Source organism: Stegastes partitus, unplaced genomic scaffold (genome assembly GCF_000690725.1).
Source record: "Stegastes partitus isolate 25-593 unplaced genomic scaffold, Stegastes_partitus-1.0.2 Scaffold141, whole genome shotgun sequence".
In the NCBI taxonomy this organism is placed as follows: Eukaryota; Metazoa; Chordata; class Actinopteri; family Pomacentridae; genus Stegastes; species Stegastes partitus.
In genome coordinates this window covers 685,556-705,329 of record NW_007577872.1, presented here as the reverse complement: position 1 = coordinate 705,329, position 19,774 = coordinate 685,556, and positions in this window count along the sequence as shown.

The window sequence follows — 19,774 nt, the reverse complement described above, 5'->3', positions numbered from 1 at the left end:
AGTTTGCATCATTAAACTGAATCTGCAAAGCTATCAAGGGCAGTGGAGTAAAAAGTACAATATATACCTCTGAATTGCAGCAAAGTCGACGTATAAAGTAGCATAAAATGGAAATAACTGAAGTGCAGTATTTGATTTAGTTACTAATTCAGGCTTGCCATCGAAATATTTTTATATCATGATCCTCAAACAGTTTTTAAAAAATCAGCAGTGCGTCATTCAACATGTAGGTATTGAACCAAAGTATCAGCAGATGCATAATAATAAAAGTCTGGATTAAACGGTGGCTCCACAGAGTTCCTCCTTCACAGCAAACAGCAGCTTTGCTTAGTCAGAATTTACACTGAATCCAACGTGGACCGCAGAGTTTCTAGTTTTTCTGCAGATAAGGAGCCAAAAAGTCAATAAAAACAAGAACAGTGACAGCAAGAAGCAGCAGAGTTAGCAGGGCTGGAATAAAGTTCCCGTTGAAAGCCTCAGCAAAACAAGCAGTGACATAACAAGAAGTGAAGAGACGCCGTTGCTTTGTCCTTTCAACGTGTCACACCGAGAGGAACAAGTGAAATTTTCTGCTGTCTCTTCGGGAACGAGCAAAAACCACCTGTCTGCGACCTTGAATTGTATATTGCACAGAATGAAACTGTCATAAATATTTTCAACACAGCCTCCTGAAGCTCTCTGAGTTTGCAGAAAATTAGCCTCATGGATCAGCAGGCAAAACGGAGACCAGGGATAGAGGCGGCCAACAACCGAGACTGTCTCCTGGTCATGTTGGTTTTCTCCAGAAGCATCAATTTAATCATTTCGTTCATTTAAACAGGTATCAGTAGCTGCAGTTTCAGCAGGACCAGTACATGTGGACAGGAACGGGACTTACATCAGGGGTTTTCTTAATATTTGTTTTGCTATTTTTGACGTTATAGAGCAAAGAACTGTAAGCAAGGCAAAATATGTTCCAAACTTTTGATTCTTCCCTCTAATCCCAAAACTCAAGACTCGAGGTTTAAAGACACGTCGACTTTACAAAATTCCCAAAAAATGACCGTTTATCAGACAAACTGTAAAAACAGGAAGAACTGAACACACCTTGAATGCCTCATACGTGACATGATGCGTCGTTCCGTCTGGGAAATGATCCAAATCTGAGAGTAAACTTGTGATATGTCCTCAAGATAATTAAACACACCTTATATAAAACTTATCCCCCAAAAAAAGCATTTTTATTAAGTAGATTCTTTTAAAAACTAAACATTTTGCCCTCCTCAATGCAATAGAAAAGCTACGACTGAATCCTTGTTCCTTGAATCCTTGAATTTTTTAATTTTTGTAACATAAAAATATTCAGAGATGCAACTTTAGTTTGTTCTTTCCCTCCGATTTATGTCAATTTAACTGTATCATCCTGCACAGAAGACATTTCTGAGTTCTCGTGGCTGTTCTCTTCCCGTAGAGGTGCAGGACTTTATGTTGCAGTAAAAAATGAGCTCACAGCGAGTAAAAAAGTACGACAGGAGCAAACGATGACAGACGTTTCTCCTAACTTGGCTGAGGGCTTCCTGTCATACCACAGATCACTACATTAGTTGAATGTGGCTGTTCGCTGTGCATCAACGCCGCCTCGACGCAACACGACTGATGGATTCATTAGGGCCGCTCTACTGCGAGGTGGTGGTCGTCCTAATCTCACTTTCTACCTTTTCCACTGCAGCGAAGAATCCAACCACGACAAACAGCAGTTAAGGGACGTAGCTCTACTTCTATAAGCACATATTGGTAAAAAAATGTGAAGTATGAATATTTTGCACTTCTGCAGTATCTATTATTCTACACACAATAGAACACATGCAGTCTTTCTACCAATGTCAGATCTGTGCAATAATAATATCAGTGTTTCTATTCATCCAGAAACGGTGCAATACCACTGATATGTGCAATCTTTTTTATTTTTTTCGTTTATTTTTTATTATTACACGTCATTCAATGTTTGCACAACCTTTGCTGCTGCAACACTGCAAATCTCCACCACTGTGGGAAGGGCTAGCTTATCTTACGTATGACATTTATTCAGTTAGAACCCGGACAAAGGAACCAACATGCTGGAAAGGAAGAAATGTCGCCAATTAATTTCTGGCAAGGCTCGCTTTTTAACTGCAAACCGTCCCACACAGTGCAAAGCTGTCATCAGATAAAGTTTTCCCCGTTTCATAAGTCATTATTTGTCATTTAATAGGTTTGATGTTTTCAGCTTTGCTCGACAAAAATAGCACAAATGAACAAAAACATTTGACTGCATATACTACTGCATATAAACCAGAAACATTTTCCCTTCGTTTTCCACCTAACTTAACTTGAACCCACATCCAGGTTGCTTAAGAAACCAAACATAACTCTCTTCACACAAAGAAGCCAGATTAGCTCTTATGAAATCCAAACAAGGATCCATAAAGAAAGCTTTTCCTCAGAGCAGAGCGGGTCGGCGCTGATCAATGCGCTGACAGAACAGCGACCCAAACAGGCTCCATGTGCTTTATGTGGAGGCCCGGCGTGCTGATGCTGCACTGGAGCCGGTCCAGACGTAGGAACTGTGTGCTGAACATCTATTTTTATATTTTGCTATGACATTTAATGCCTGCTCTGCCCGTGAGTGGTTAGTTTCTGACCCAGAAAATACAAATACTGAGTACAGTCAAGAGTGCAAACAGAAAAAGAAAAAAAAAGAAAAAGCATTTGATCAATCCATGTTTGTTTCTGCCTCTTTCCCCTGTAATGTACCAGTTTAAAAATACATGTGAAATTACCTGCAGCGCGCGCGCCGCGTTTATTAAATTACACTCTAGATTTATGGAGACACTTCTTTCATTTCGGGTTTATGTGATTTCGTGGCTGCAGTGACTCACGCTGGTTTATTTGGAGAAAGCTGTTAAGCTGGTGGAAATTCAGAGTGGGTGGTAACTTTGGATTCTTTCTGACATTTTTATCTGTTGATCGAAGTTAATCTCCGGCCTTGGTTACAGGCGGAGAACAGCTGAAGTAGACTGAAATATTCTTGTTACTGTCACAAAAAGCTTCTCACCGAACGGCAGAACTTTCAGCTTGTGTGCGTGACGGAGGGACCCGGTGATGAGTTTAAAAAGGTAGCTGTGACTTCAACAACCTTACTTTGAATTTATACACTTTATCATATTTATGAAGATGCACAGGTCATTCTTTAACCATAAACATGAAGCCTGATATTCTTTCTGACAGCCAGCAGGGGGCGACTCGTACAGAAGAGAAAATGACCCGACTTCTCATTTGATTTGTTACCTCCGTAAACATTTTATTCATGAGTTTATGGTCTCAGTTGCTAGTTTTAGGTCTCCTTTAATACGGTATGGTGTTAATTTTGTAAATTATGGTCCCGTTTAGAGGAAACTAGATGATATATCGGGGTATGTTTTAGGGCGTGGCCACCTTGTGGTTGTTCCAGTGTCATCAGGTTCTTAATTAGATCCATCTCTGCCTCATTATGTCCGGTTTAAAGGGACCAAGCTGGTGAACGCCTAAATCGTAGTCAACAAACCAATGGTTAGCGTCCATGTTTAATATCCCCTAATTAACTAATTTCAATTAAATGCATACGACTTTCTACCTCAGTAATGTTGTCAGTATTACTTTTTTATTCTAGTCTAGTTTTACCCCACTTATTCTTTATTTTCAGTGATGGATCAGACTTTTCTGCTTTGCACTGCATTTCACATGTTGAGCAATATCTCGGGTAAAAGAATCACCTCAGGGATTAATAACGTTTTAGTTATGATGTTAATGCAACAACATAAATAAATAACAAAAGGATCAATCAATCTTGATACGCATTACATAAAGAAAGGATTCGAGTGACTTACCTGGACCATGTGTCTCTGGATGAAGACCTTGACGTCGAGTCCGTCAGTTCTCAGAGGAGGCCAGCAGAAGTGTGTCGCTTTGATGGAGGCGGTCAGGTGCACTGGGTTGTGGGTGTTTTTATATCACGAAACCCGTCTCGGTCGGGGCAACCACCAGTTCCCAACAGCTACAATCTCCATTGTGGGGAAGCCGTGGAAGTCCTGCATGGAAGCCACGGGGGAAGTCAACGGAGGATGAAGAGGTTCCATGATCTAGGTAAGGCTAGCTATTTATGATCCAGAGAGTTCAGTCATTCAACCAAATTTGCACTTCCGTTACACTTATTGTCCAAATCAACCAATCAGCTCTTTTACTGCCCAAAAACAGCCCTGAAAAAGGTTCTCTGGGGGCGGTTCATGCAGTTAAAACACACTCAAAGGTTTGGATCGCTCTAAAATGACCTGCAAGTTCCTGCAGCATATTAAGAAGGAAAAATTTCCCCCAACTAACCTTTGGCAAGGCTCACCTGATAACTGGAAACCATTTCAGTTAATGACCTGTTGAAGCAGCGTAACGTACCTACAACACAGTACAAAGCTGTGATCGAAAAACTTTATTCCCCACTTCATAAATCCTATAAATTGTCAAATATTGAATTATGTCTTTAATGATAAAACAAAAAAAAGCAAAAATTAGCTGAATATTTGACGAATACTGCATATATTCAGTAAAAACCCCAAAAGATCCAACATTTTCTTCTTGTTTTCAATGTAACCACTCAAATTATGACCTAAACTCAGGTTACTTAAGAGACCAGGTGACAAAAATAATTCTCTTTACATAAACATGTCAGGTCAGCTGTTCTAAAACGGAAACACAGATCCATAAAGACGGCTTTTTGTTCACACTGACCTTATAACAGCAGGTCTGTGCGGATCTCTGAGCCGACGGAACACCAACGCAAACAAGATGCTTTCACGGCAGTTTGCATCCGATTTATTCAAGTGAAGCTAACATCCTATCAAAGTGTTTTCTTATTGCTGTCGATGAAGCGTCTTTCACCTGAACATATTGCTTTTTCTTTTGTTTATCACCCAAGTAATAAAGTGGTATCTTGCATATCTGCTCAGTTCTAGTTACTTTCCAGCTTTCTCCCTCTCATCCAGTCACCAAGACGTTCATTCCAGCTGCACAAAGCCATAAACTTACTATTTATCTCAAACCTGCCTTATAATTCGTAAAAAGGCTCCAAACCTGAAGAAAATGTTAACTACAGATGAGGTGCATCTTACAAATCACCAGCTTTGATGTTTGTCAGCTTTTGAATTGTATTTCTCAAATAATAAAATCCGTTTGTCGTTATTGTCGTCATCCAAGAAGCTGCGTGTCCACTCAGCCAACGGTTGAACCAACCGCTAATTCCTTAAAAGCTGCTCTAATCACTACTTTTATACCAACTACAGATCAACACCGTGTGGATGAGCTGCGACGCTGCAGCTCTGTGGAGCCCAGTAGCTTTATTCTGCTTTGGCTTTATGGCCCTGAACCTAATTGTTTTGATTTGGTGTCACCGCTCTCATTAGTTCCAGACGAGGCAGGCAGCTGTTTTCAGTGAAGAAGAACCTCTGATAAACCCACTGTATCCTACCTGCTCAGCACCAAACAGCAGACAACACAGTCAGCGACCGGCTGATGAACAAAGGAGGCAGTTTAGGACCCGAGCAACCGAAACAGATGTTTGGATCAGAAGCTACACAGTGTGAGTGAGTATGGGAGGTAAAATCATCAGGTGGCCATAAAAAGACAACTTCAAATGAATGCTAATGTTTCTCTGTGTGTGCTGGAAGTGTAAACCTTCCTCTGTTACAACCGTAGATCTGCATATATGCAAACACATCCTACTGATATGCACTAAGAGCTAAAGCAGGGCTGCTGTGTTCACTAGGTTTGGGTGACAACGTGTTTAAATGCTTTTAACGGTGTTCTGTTGTTTGCTTTCTGGGTAATTGATGCCTATTTAGTCTGTTGATTGTTCTCTATTTGTAATTGAGAACATTCCAAAAATGATTCTTGGAGATTTAATTAAAGGTTGAATGAGTCATTAATTAATCATTAACAGAGTTAAAATTTATGCAGTCGCAGCGAGACTTATGGGTGCTCTGAGTTCTACATGCTTTCCACTGATAAAGCCAAAACACAGCGAAAAAAAAGATCTAAAATCTTCTTCCTGGGCTTTGTCCACCTACATAAGAATAATCACTGACATGGTGCTACAGTCGAATCTGTAACCAGCTGCTGCATCAACGTGCTAACTTCAGTGATTCCTGGAGATTTAAAAAAGGGTTGAATGAATGATTTATTTGTCATTAACAGAGTTGTAACTGAAGCAGTTGCTTCCAGACTTATGGGTGCTCTGATTTTTAAATGATTTTCACCAACCAAGCCAAAACACAGTGAGAAGATCTAAAATCTCCAAATATCCTGTGCTTTGTCCATCCAAACAAGAACAATGACTGACATGGTGTTACAGCTGAATCTGTGAATTGCTGGATCAAAGCGTTAATGTCAATGATTCCTGGAGATTAAAAAAAAAAAAAGAAAAGAAAAGAAAAGAAAAAGACAGTTGAATAACAGGGCAATAACTGACATCATCTCTGGATGACTTACATGTGCTTTGACGTCTACAAGCTTTCTGTACACAAAACTCAAACACAGTGAGAAGGTCTAAAATCTCCAGATATCCTGGGCTTTGTCCACCTACATAAGAACATCACTGACACGGTGTTACAGCCGAATCTGTAACCAGCTGCTGCATCAACGTGCTAACGTCAATGATTTCTGGAGATTTAAATCAAGCTCGAATGAATGATTAATTGATCCATCATCTATACACCACTTAATCCTCACTAGGGTCATGGGGGGCTGGAGTCTATTCCAGCTGACTCAGGGTGAAGGCAGGTTCACCTGGACAGGTAACCAGTCTATCACAGGGCTACACTTAGAGACAGACAACCAAGCACACTCACATTCACACCTACGGACAATTTAGAATCACCAATTAACCTCAACATGTTTCTGGGAGAGGAAGCCGGAGAACCCGGAGAGAACCCACGCTGCAGAAAGATCCGGATGTCCCACTGGGACGCGAACCGGCGACCTTCTTGTTGCAAGGCAACAGTGCTAACCAACTGCGCCACCTTGCAGCCCTGATTAATTCATCAGGGATATAACTGAGATAATTGCGGGAAGACGTACAGGTGCTTTGATTTCTTTCCATTGACAAAGCCAAACCACAGCAATATATCATGCTTCGTCCACCCACACAACAACAATCACCAGCTGCTTTATCAAACATCCAAAGAACCCAATGTGAACGTTTCCTGAGCGACCTGACATATTTATCGTAGCATAAACAGAACCGTGTGACTTTTAGCTTCTACGTCGGTCAGCATATGAGGATGTAAAAACCCTTAACGGGGCTGAAGTTCGTACCTATAATCAGGTTCATGCAAACACACTTCAATTTGCGTCTTTGCTCTGTAACTGAACCAATTCACTGTTTCTTTAAATGAGGAGAAGCTGCTCCTTTAACGTCTGCTCCTCCTGCTGTACTGGATCTACATCAGTCAAACTGAGACGCTCTGAGTTAAACTGTGCTTTAATACTAAAGCCAGCGTTTAGAGCGGAGAGAAGAAAAAAAAAAAAAAAAGGGGGGGGGATGAATAATCCATCATGTTTGTCTATGTCAAAGCCAACATTAAAGGGCACCGGCTGTAAAATAACTCTTACACTGAACGATTGCATCCCGCAGCACATCCGAGAACTTTGTGTTCTCTCCCGTCGCCTACTTTGAATACTCGAGGAGTTTTCGCGGCGCTGGAGCATTTCATCCAACTTATCTGCCCGTAACAGAAAGTGCTTTCACACTTTCGGAGGCAAGAAAACTGTCAGAAATAACAATCTCGCAGTCAATCGTATCCTGAAAATAAATAAATAAATAGTAAACCTGCAGACCCGTCACTGGATCCAAACTGCTTCTTCATCACGCATGTCCACGCCTGGTAGTCGCAACTCATCCCGGTTGCGGCTTAATTGCTGCTAATTTTTTTTTAGTCAAAGTGCACGTACAATGAAAAATGGCTGCGACCTTTTTAATCGTATTTAACATTCACGGACACAATTCGATTTGCTGCTTTAATCCTGGTAATAGCATTATTGTACGGTGGTATGTTTCTCAGGAATAAAGCAGCCAAGCACAGGCTGTACTTTAAAAAAAACTACATGTGGTTTAATATATATATATATATTTTCTTGACAGTTTCACTTGGGTGGCAATTCCCTCATCCCTGGCAGCCGGTAAAATGGCAGCCTGCATTAACAGTGTGATGTTTAGTTCACAGGGTATTAACCAGGCTTATCCCTGCAGCGTCTGATGAGCTCCTTATCCCCAACAACCCGCCCAGTGAGGGTTTTTTTTTTTCTCTTTCGAGGGCAATTCCCGTTTCAAGAGGAGGAAAACCGGTGCGATCAAACATGCATTTAGCTAAATATAGTAGCAGAAACCGGGGACTCGAAGCTCCCGGAGAAAGGTGGCTGATATTCGGTTGAGTTCTCTTTTTTTTTTTTTTCCAGCATGTGAGTGAATTCTTCCTCTGCTTATTACTTTATTAGATGATTCATGCATGATTCATCCCGGAGCGCTCGTGTTTACGGCTTGAATTCAGCCCGACTGGGTAATTGCACAGTAGCTTTTGTCTCCCCGAACAGAGAAAACGTTTTTTTATTTTTTTTTTTTTTGTGGTTTTGTTTTTGCATCCTCTTTAAGGCCTAATGAGTATTTGTCATTTGTAATTACGTTGTCAAGTGGCACGCTGACATTCTTGCCTTTGCTAAATTCTAAGCGGCACCCAAACATTCGAATCAATCTACCTTCAAATTGTATGCCAGCTTTTGTCAGTACAATTCAACTTGAAGAAAAATAAACCGACAAAAAAAAAGGAAAAAAAAGAAAGAGAGAAAAGCACGATTCTACTTTATATGCTAAAGATTTAGTCTAGGTAAGAATGCCTTATCTATATGCAAATTATAAGTTATCAACTTCAATAACTGTTGAACGAGGTGTCTCCAAACATGCTACTGCCTTCATTTGTCAGGCTGCCAGGGTGGCCCACTTTTTAATGCAAAGCGTTCAATCTTGAGGGAGATGGCAGCAAACACAGACAAATAGTCCACGGAAGAGGGAGCGGATAGTTAAGAGCGCCGAGCGCCGGCGACGATAATGAGTCTTGTTTGTGTTGCCCACTTCATCTTTATAGCGGATGATAAAACCAACTAGTCAAAAAAAAAAAAGCAAATGAAAAACACCTCTGTAATGCTAATTGAAACAATTTCCCCGCCGAGCAGCCGTGGGACTCCTGCAGCTTCTAGCAGGAGAGCAGAGGAGGACGTCCTTGAGAGGATTCGCGACGCCGTCCCGAAAAAGAGGAAAGAGCGTAATTTTGAAATAATAGATGACATTTTCCGCGTATATATATTGATGGAACGCTTCATATTGTACAGAAGTTATTTCTGGTGGCCCCGGGGCAGCTCCTTTAATAAGACTTATTATAGGCACAAGAAGAAGAAGAAGATGAAAAAAGAGGCTGAACCTGGTGGTAAAATATGGAAATCACACGGGTGCTTAATTGGAAACGGCTGAAAGTGAAGGCGTTTGGTGCGTCGGACACAATAACAAGGTCTTAATTAACAGAAGGTACTGAATAAATAGTACATTCAGAGCTCAACAAATTTATTAGGCCACTTGTCTCATTTGTTAAACCCTGTATGTATATATATAGACCATCCAGCATCGTGGAGTGCTTGAATTTGCACTCAGCTGTCGACAGGAATGAGGAATTCTAAACTGAATTCACCTTTTTATATATAAATTTGAGCCGGAAATGCATCAAGCATCACATTTAACCACTAAAACTCATTTTCATGTTCAGGAATGCAAGTAAATAACTAGAATTCAACATCTAATTAAGAAATGATCATGTGCTTTACTCGTTTTTTTTCATTTTTGGGGGTAAAACTTCAGAATCAGTCCACGTAGTTTTGTTGGTAGCCAATGAGAATCTGTAAAATCTATATTTGCAAGATTCTGATTGGCTAACACGGCTTTAGGGGATATGCTGCCACCTGCTGGTTTGGAGTTTCACTGGCTGGACGTCTCTGGTGGACGTGTTTCTGATTTTATGCTCATCCTGGAAAAATGACATGAGAATGGAGCTCTGGAGTTTCAAAATAGTCCTCCGAATATTGTTCAGAAAATCTTTTATCTCTTTATTTTCAATAGTTTTGGAAATTCTGTCGTCCAGAAACAGCCTCAACTTTAAGTAAACAGCGATTACAGAATATTTTACAGTGCATCGGCTGCATTTCTCTGTTCAAATGGCGTTTTTTCTTCACGCTACCGTTCTCTCGTACGCATCGTGTAACCGCTGCATTTCTGGACTAGTCGACTCTCATTGCCTTTTTTTTTTTACTGTGACTTAATTCAAAGGAGAGTTTCAACCAGTTTGATGTCGTTTGTTGAGCCACGAAAACCTTCATGGTGTCTTTCCAACGTCCCTGTTTGACTTCCAGAGCTGACTGAGCAGCTAGAACACTGGTAGAACGTCTAATTCAAGTAGAATGGAGCTCTGGAGTCGCAAAATGGTTCTAAAAAGAAAACGTTGTCTGTAATAATCACTGAATACGAGTGTTTCACAGTGAATTGGCTGAATTTCTGTCCTCCTGTACACACTGGATGAATAAACTCTTGGGGCTTTTTGCTTGTTCTTTGCTGAGAAAACGACTGATTTGATTCTAACGAGAGTTTCAACGCGTTTGACGTCGTCGTCGAACCGCTGAAAGCTTCATCACGTTCCCACCCGACAGCGTTTTTCACCTTGAAGCCGACTCCCTTTTTCCTAACATGCCTCCACCTGGCGCTGGACGTCCAGGTTCAGTGTGAAGCTGTCGGGTTCGGGTCGCCAACATCCGCCCGCTGAGCGGATCCTGGCCGCCTCGCTCTCCCATCTGTCCGCCTGCACAAACTCCATCCGCAAAAAAAACCCCGTCACAGGAACCCAAAAGGGAAAGAGTCTCTTTTTTCAGTCTCTTTGAATGTCAGGGAGTCGCGTATATCTAATACACTTGAAGGCAAAACGGTTGAGATCCAACGAGTCTGGGCCAGATGATTTGAGCCTTAGAAGCCCCTAAGAGCTATAGTCCTTATCTGGTCCTCCTTCCCCGAGCAGACGGCGACTGTACCGACGCCTCCTCCAATCGTCTGAGCCGCTCTTATCTCGGCTCGGCCGCATACCTTCTCCTTCACAAAACTGAGCCACAATTCATTTAACTGCATGTTAACAGTTTCATCCTTAAAAAAAACAGGCGATACGTGACATTTCCATTTGGGAGAAAAAGGTACTTGATATTTTTTCCTATTAACACATGATTGCATCCTCTAAATATATTCCTGCTAAAGGTCACGGCTCGGCTGATGACACAAGGAATAACTTTCCCCTCTCGTCATTCAGCTCCGAACAGAGGGCGAATTTCACCTCTTTTCTTTTTTTCTTAAGGATAATCCGACGGAGTTTTGCCATTTACGAATGTTGTACAAGCTCATCTCCACGACGGGAATCAATAAGACGAGGAAGACGAATGCTCGGAAGCGCCGCGGCAGCTTAAGCAATAATTTTGTTACAGGTGGCTTAAATTCCCCGCGTGGCTTCCAGCGAGGTTATTAGCGCAGGTGGAGTTTATCACGGCACAGCGCCCTGCGACAAATAAAACAAAGGCAGAAATGTGTTTGTGTAGCGGCGCGACGCACTACATCACCGTAATGGAGCGTGTGCAGGCAGAGCAGCAGGACGGCGGCTCACGTATGCACAGTTCAAAGCAGGGACGAAGTCAAACGACGCGTAAAGCTGCACGTTTTTCACAAGACACGTCGAAGGAAATGTGGTTTAATTTGTGTTAAAGAAAAAAAAACAAACGGCAGTAATTCTACACCTCTGAGAAGTGTTATGAAGGTGTTTGGTTGTTGGATGAATAACAAAAACTGGGTGAACGCTACGTCATGCTACATTCCCCGTACTGCCGGCTGGAGAAAACTACAAAACCATCCGGAATAACAGTGAAAACACAAACCCCCGGAGTCAGCGTTACACCGTTTAGTGAATTATTTGCGCCCAACTTCATACTGCCTTCAAAAGGTGCACATGAAATAGAGAAATAACACTTTTCCTGGATGATTTTAAACCCTTTTGGCTCAGAATAAAGATGCAACAGCACAGTTACTACGAGAATGATTGTTAATATTTAGCTCGTTAACATATTTAGAACAGACAATGAGGAGATATCTGACAAAATATGTAGGATGAGAGTCACATCCTCCACATTTAAAACTGAAAACTCAGATTAAAGCGAATCTCTCCGGGATCGTTACGTCTCAAATCATCAAAATGTTCTGCTCGACCGTCTTTGACTTGCCTGAAACTTTTATAGCATAAATTATGGATCTTTCTAAAGACATTTATGAAATGTTAGCTTTATATATCAAATACTTTTCAAGAAACATATTTTTTAAATTGACCCACATTCCGTTTTTTTTTTTTTCTTCTTGTCACGTTTAAATTTGAGGCTGTTTGAAAAACCACAGCTCAGAAACTTTTCAAAATAAAAGCCTGACATGTTCACTGTTATTTCTCATCATGCTATTAATTGAGAATCTGCAATATTGGACAAGTACATCAGATATTCTCAGATTACGGGTGAGCTGAAATATGAAAAAAAAAAGAATTGAAGCTGTAATGAAAAGTCGCATCTTTGAGCAAATTAACAAAAAAAACAAAACAAAACAAAGATAGTCACAAATATACAAAAAAAACATATAAAAGATTTTTTAAAAAATTTAAATACTTGAAGGAAGAAGTTATTGTCAATTAATTTTCATAACTGATTGAGCAGGTTTGACCACACAAACATATTTATTAGTAGATAGAATAATTCGGTTCTGGAGTTTAAAATGTTTTTTTCACATATAACCAAGAAAATGTTTTTATCTTGAATAGTTCCTGAGTTAAAAAAAAACCCAGACTATTTGATCTGCTTGTTGAATATTGCGGATTCTGAATCAGCGACATGATGAGAAATAACAATGAGAACTTCAGGTTCTTTATCTTCAATAGTTCCTCAGATATTGTTTCTTAAACATCTAAAGGTTCACAAACACCATTTCAAACATTCAGTTTATGATAAAAAGGGTTCAAGCAAATCTCAAATTCTAAAAATGTGATGATTTGAGAACCCAGCTGAGGAGATCTGGTGACAGTCTTGTGGTTCAGGGGTTAAAAAAAAAATGATCCGACTCCACTGCACGATTAAAAAAAGGTGAAACCAAACATGAAGCTAAGGGTCAGTATATGACCTTGCTTGCTGCATGTAAACATTTATCAAACATCCTTTGATCTCAACGTGAGGCCAGTGGGTTGTTGGACGCTTCTCACAATTCAAAAACAAGCTAATTACTCTTTAGCACCTCTGAGATCAAGTCGTGTTCCTCAGTGATCGGCTGCTTCTCATCTGCAGATATGATCTTATGCTGACCCTCCAGTTCCACCTACAGCGTCCAAACATGGCGCCCCACAACAATCAGGTCAAAATCTGTATGTGTTGTTCAATAACATGACAACGCTGTTCGTCTCTGCACACGTCCGCCTCAAGAAATACTATAAATCAGACCTTTGGCAAAGAGAACCAGTGGCTGAAATGAAGTGTTAGAGAGTCACGTTCAGCATTTGATTTGATAAAGCTGAAAAGACTCTGAGCTGTTGTTCGAGAAGAATTTTGATATGAAAACACCCAACAATGACTTATTTCACTGTGGCAAGAGATAAATGAACACATAACAATGTAATGTCTGAGAAAACCATCCAGGCTGTGAAGTACGGAGGCGGCAGCATCATGTGTGGGCTGTTTTCTGACTTTCACTGTGATGTCAGGCTGAAGAAAGTCTGACACGCTTCCAGTTTACTTTGCCTGAACTGCCAACACGATGAAGGTCCAGATAAAGAAAATCCAGGTAGCCTGTAGTGGTGTCACGTCACTAATATTAAAGAGTTTCCATTCAGGATTATTATCAGTTCAGAGGAGAAGCTACGAGGAAGCAGCTCTGACTCTAATTTACACAGCTGACAGGTACATAAAACGAAAACGAAGGTTTTAGCAGGAAAACAATCATCTTTCTAATTCGTAACGATTCTGGGAGGAGACCCAGACATTACTTTCCAATAATTATCTCAGAGACTTATTATTATTATTATCATCTAAAGATTTTTCCGGGGTTTTCCTCTTCTGTTGCTGCAGTCTTAACCCTTCACCGCCTCGACGTCTGTCCCTAATCGAAGCCCATTTCCACAAAACTGTCAAAATTATTAGTATTTTTTTTTGTAAATAAACAAAACTTCTGCAAGACGCCGGGTCTCTAAACTAAACTTTTGACGGTGCAAATCCGGTCACATTTCGCAGTTTAACTCGAAGCACCTAAAACAAAAGTGGCAGTTAAACTATAATCCAGTCAAGAGAAGTGAGCAGCACAGAGAGAAGCTGCCTCTCTCTCTCTCTCTCTTTGGCTTCTTTAAAGGAAACTAAATACCCATAACTCCCATCCATTTCCCACTTTAATCAGTATTTCAGCAGATATAATTGCCTCGCTCATAATAACAAGCTGTCTGCGAAATCACTGATGAATTAAAAAAATAACATCAAAGCTACGAGTGCGCGGCTCCTTTTTCTTACTTTATATATATATCTTTATATATATGTATAATGCGGCTGTGGCTTCTTCTTAACGACGACACGTTCCTGCGCGCGCGAAAGGGAGGAAACAAACGGTTTTATGCTTTTTACACGACTTCAATGAGGGCACTCAAAACACGGCGTTAAACCAATTCCATTAACAAAGCACGAGGGAAGCGATAGCGCGCCTAATATACGTACACTGTGGGTGCGGAAAACCACAAAGGAGCAAAGTGGCGTGAAAGACTCACATTTCACTGAGGGCAAATAAACCTGGTGGATACGTATCGATCTCTGGGGAGGACTGCTGAAAACTGACTTGTACATAAAGCCCAAAGGCTGCAGCTTACAGTACGGCTGCTTTCCCCCACACTGCATTATAAATAACGGTATATACAGTGTCTAAAGAGATAAATAAAGTACACTTTTTGCACTTTATTGTGTTCCAAAATTCAAATAAATCCACACTCAATAGCTCCTAATTAATCAACAATTGAAATATCTCATTTACACGACGACGCAGACCCTTAATTTGTAGAAGCCGTTTCAGCTCGAGTCCTTTTTGTGTCTCCAGAAACGTTGCAAACATGGATTTAGGCGCCTCAACTCATTATTCATGTAAATCCTCTCAGGCTCCATCGTATGAGATTGGAGGCGTCTGTGAGCTGCCATCATCAGGTCTCCTCGCAGATGTTCTCCCAAGCCTCAAACCACTCAAAGACAATCAGTCCTGAAGTCACTCCGCTGTTGTTTTAGCTGCGTTAGCTTCAGGTGCTAAATGGTGACCTCTCTGTATGTAGCTGACCCGTATGATGCTGCCGCTGCCATGCCTCGTGTAGGGATGGTATGAGTTGTGGTGTGTCGTTTACCTTTGTTCTTTCCATCAACGCGACCATAAAGGCTGAATTGATAAGCTGTCGCTGTGAGGGTTGTCCTTCCAGGAGTTTATCCATCTCTTTTGAAGCTCTTTTTCTTCTTTGTCGCTGAGTTACTCTGTAAAAATAAATAAATCGGAGAGTTCTTGGTAACTGTCATGAGTCAGGAGACCTCTTGCCGTTGCACTACCATCTACAACAGGACCTGCTTCACACATGCTGCTAAGTGCACATTTGTGATTTCGCCATTGACCTCAAACTGGAGCAGAGAGCAGACATGAAGACATTCACTTCTGTAATTCCTCAAACTCAGAACGAGCAGCTGCCTCACAGTGCACCAGGTTTATTTACTTTTTTAAAACTGCTTCTCCTAACTCTAAAATGTCTGAAAAAAGAAACGAACCTCAAAACCAAATGTTCGGCTGTTGGCTGCACGACTGAACACGAGAATCTTCATGCACTCCCAGCATCTGAGGAACTGAACACCACCTTGATTACTGTTATTATGGATGGAAATGTCACCTCAACAATAGGGACAAAATTAAAGCTAACGTGGCTAACATTATCTATGATGGTATGTAGGTTAGAGCTCTGTGGAAACTGTACCACTGAGGGACATTTAGAGATGTTGGACACTTTAAACCATTAAACAAGGACTGGATTGGTTTGTGTGTTTTCATGTCACCTGTTGAGCTTCAGTTTGATCTAAAGTCAGCTGCTGTTAGCTTCTCTCTATTCTCACATCTAATACAGCTGAATACCCAATAAAGCTTTTCTCATTCATAGATTTTTCAGTTTTTGTTGTCAGACAGCGAAACGAGTACGAAATAGTGACTGAAGTGCACCTTATGAAGACGCCCCTGATGAACCATTTCCAAGTCGACTGACAAACTCACCAAAGTTAAAAGCTGTGCTCAGAATTCATGTAAAATAATCGCTCACAGAGAAAGTTGGAAGCAAAACTTGTAATGTGTTTTTTTTTTTTTTAAACGTATTTTCTTGCGGTTCAGTCGTCTCTCTTTGCATTTCATGCCTCGCTTTCAATTCCAGGGAAGGAAATCTTTACAGCGCCTGAGGTCATTGAGGAAAGGCCACTATTGTCCATTAATAAAGAGATAAGAGCCCATTATTGTGTTTTCTCTTAATCTCTGTCTAAAGACTCCGCCACAAACACACACCCAATGACGCACACATGCACCTATTCACCGGCAGCCAAGGGCACGAAATCAATCTCAATGTTCACGCGGAGAACGGACGGCGCTGCGAGTAAAACATGCGTCCCGAGATTCACCGTCAACGTTCACGCGACAATAAAAGAAGGTCTCATTTTACCTGAGACGCGTCCTCCTTCAGCCAACGCAGAGAGGCCCCGCGGGACTCAAGGTTACCCTCTATCACCGGCACAAATCATTAAGGCGGGACGGGGAGACAAATCTACAGAGCCTCCCCGGCATCGCAGCCAATCTGTTTATTGGTATTCTAACAATTGCCGCTCTTCCTCACATTCAGCACATTTACGGCACGTTGAAATACGCTCGGCGGCTCCCCTGGTGTCCCTCTGCTTCGTCGGTCATAACAGGGGTGATGTCAATCATCACACAGAGAGAAAAGTTTCACATTCCCTTTTTTTTTTAATGGTATGTAAATGCCAAATCGACAAACCTCCCCCCAAAAAAACCCAGACCTATTCCACGAAAGGTCTGACTCAGGTCTCATGTGAGGCCCGAGGAGCAAGTTTCGGTAAAAGAAAATGTCGTTTTCAGTGATCCTTTTCTCCAGCGTCCGAGTCTTTGCAATTAACAGGTCATCTGTTTTTCTTTATTGCCGACTTGGCAGGTGCCTGAAGTCTGCTGGTTTCCTCCTGAGAGCGGCGGCTGTGCTCTCCCCGACGCCTCCATTGATTATAGGAGCTGATAGGACCGAGCCATCGGGGAGCTCATTCTATAAACGTTGCACGCTGTTTGTTCCCCCGTGTGCTGTCCAGGCTCTGCTCCCTCTCAAGGATTTTTATATATATATATATATGTGTGTGTGTGTGGACATGTAGTTAGTCGGTACGAGGCAGGAAAAGCAAGCCGAGGAAAATCTGAGGAGGGAGAAAGAAACTTCTTCAGTGTGCAGCTGCCACCGACACTGCTGGAGTCAGCTCCTCAGACAAACGTTTTCTTTCTGCTCTCGCTTCATCTTCTTCCTCGTTATTGCTCCTATTTCACCACCTTCTTCTTCTTCTTCTTCTCCTGTATATCCCTCTTTTATCCTATTTTCCGCCGCCTCCCTTCCTCCTTTCTCCTGCTGCTGCTGCTATTACCGGCTACATTAACGCCAGGTGTGTAATTGTGATGATTCTCCTCGTTATTATTAAAGTACAGTAAAAAAAAAAAAAGGAAAACAAGTGGCAGATTCAGGTCAGTTGTTGCGTTCGTGATGGATCTGGGGAGGAAAAAACAGCGCTGGATACCCAAATACACAAACCAAAAGACGGTGAATCAATAAAATATAACGAGTGGAATTCTTTTTTGCCCCCCTCGTGTGCTCCAATTAGTTACTGGTGCACACAAATTCAGTGGTTTTCAAATTAATGACCAGCGTTTCTCCCTAATAGAGGTTTTACAAAGATAAATATCGGCAGTTTAAAAATAAAAAAAGTATTTTTAACCCGTGTTGTTAATTGGATATTCATTTACTCAACCATAGCATCCATCCATAAGGCTCCAGTCTCGATGGAAAACAGGTCACTCCAGATGTTTCTCTAGATCCAGAGGTGTTCCCAGACCAGCTGAGATATGTGATCCATCCAGCCAGCTCTGGATCTACGCTGGGGTCTGACTGGATGTGCCTGGAAAACCTCCAAAAGAAGGAACCCAGCAAGCATCTTAATCACATCTTCAACCTATGAAGGAAATTGATTTTGGCAGCTTGTATCTCAATCTTCTAGTCACTGTCCAGACATGATCATTTAGAAACTAGTTCAACTGGTAAATCTGGAGCTTTGCCTTCGGGCTCAGCTCCATTTTTTTGGCACAACAGTCCAGAACACAGACCAGAATAGTCGGAAAAACAGGAGAATTAAGTTTACTGTACACAGCCCGACCATGTCGGCCCATTCTACGCCAGGAAAACATCTAAATTCAAAGATTTAAAGCTGCACAAAATCAATTCTGCTGTCACATTTTATCGCAGAAGAAGAGTTTGATTAAAAACTATCACTTCATTGGAAGGTCTTTTGTTGCTCCCAAAGCCAAGAACGAACTTTCTAGTCCTAACATGTGTGATATTACTGTTGTATTCTAGCCTCATTGAAGCTCCTTACTTCCATTTCAGTGATGCATCGAGCTTATATCTTATTGCTTTTGTGCTTTTTTTAGAAACTGCATTTCTTACGTTTTGTCTTTTCGTGAATTTCTGACCAACATCTGGCACAAAGAAAGTTTCATATTATCTTGAAATTTATTGAAATTCAACAGTCCAAACTGACCAAACTTTTTCAGCTACCCTCTCCAAGCTCGAGATTTAAGTTTCGGAATCAGTATTATTGAAATTTTAAAGTATTTTTTTAATGGAATCCGGTGATGACACAAAGTTTTAACAAAACTAAAGCACCAAAGTACATCCAACGTCAAGCGAAGCCGCATTAAACCAAAGCTGATAACTTTCCACTTTCATTTTGCTGCATTAAGGACGGTCAATTTACACATCCGTCCTCCAAATATTTGATTCATTATCCGTTCACTTCCACCGATACGCTGAGTCCAGGCGGCTCTGCTGGATAAAGTCAGCCAGAAGAAACACTGACTTCAAACGGAGAAGGTGTTTTTTTTTTTTTCTAACCTGCCAAAATTCTCTCACGTACTTTATATTTAAGGATTGCTCTGGTAAATATCCTCTGATTACCTGCATGGAACAGTGATGGGATCATACCTCGGGGCTACATGGTGGTATTTGGTTAGTGCAGCCCGCTGACTTGCCAGAACCAAACTCTTTGTGCTGGTTAGACTGTAATTGATGCATTTTAAACCAATGCATATTTCTTAAATTAATTTATCTAGAGTGCTTCAGTTATTTAGAACACATGTTTTACGTCTCTATTGCAGCAGACTCGGCCCGATTCGGTTCAGTGAGAAAGCTTCCAGAGTTAAAATGCCGTGAAAGTCACTTCAAAAAGCTGGTTTGAAGAGAAAACCAGCGCCGTCAGCTTCTCTCCTGCT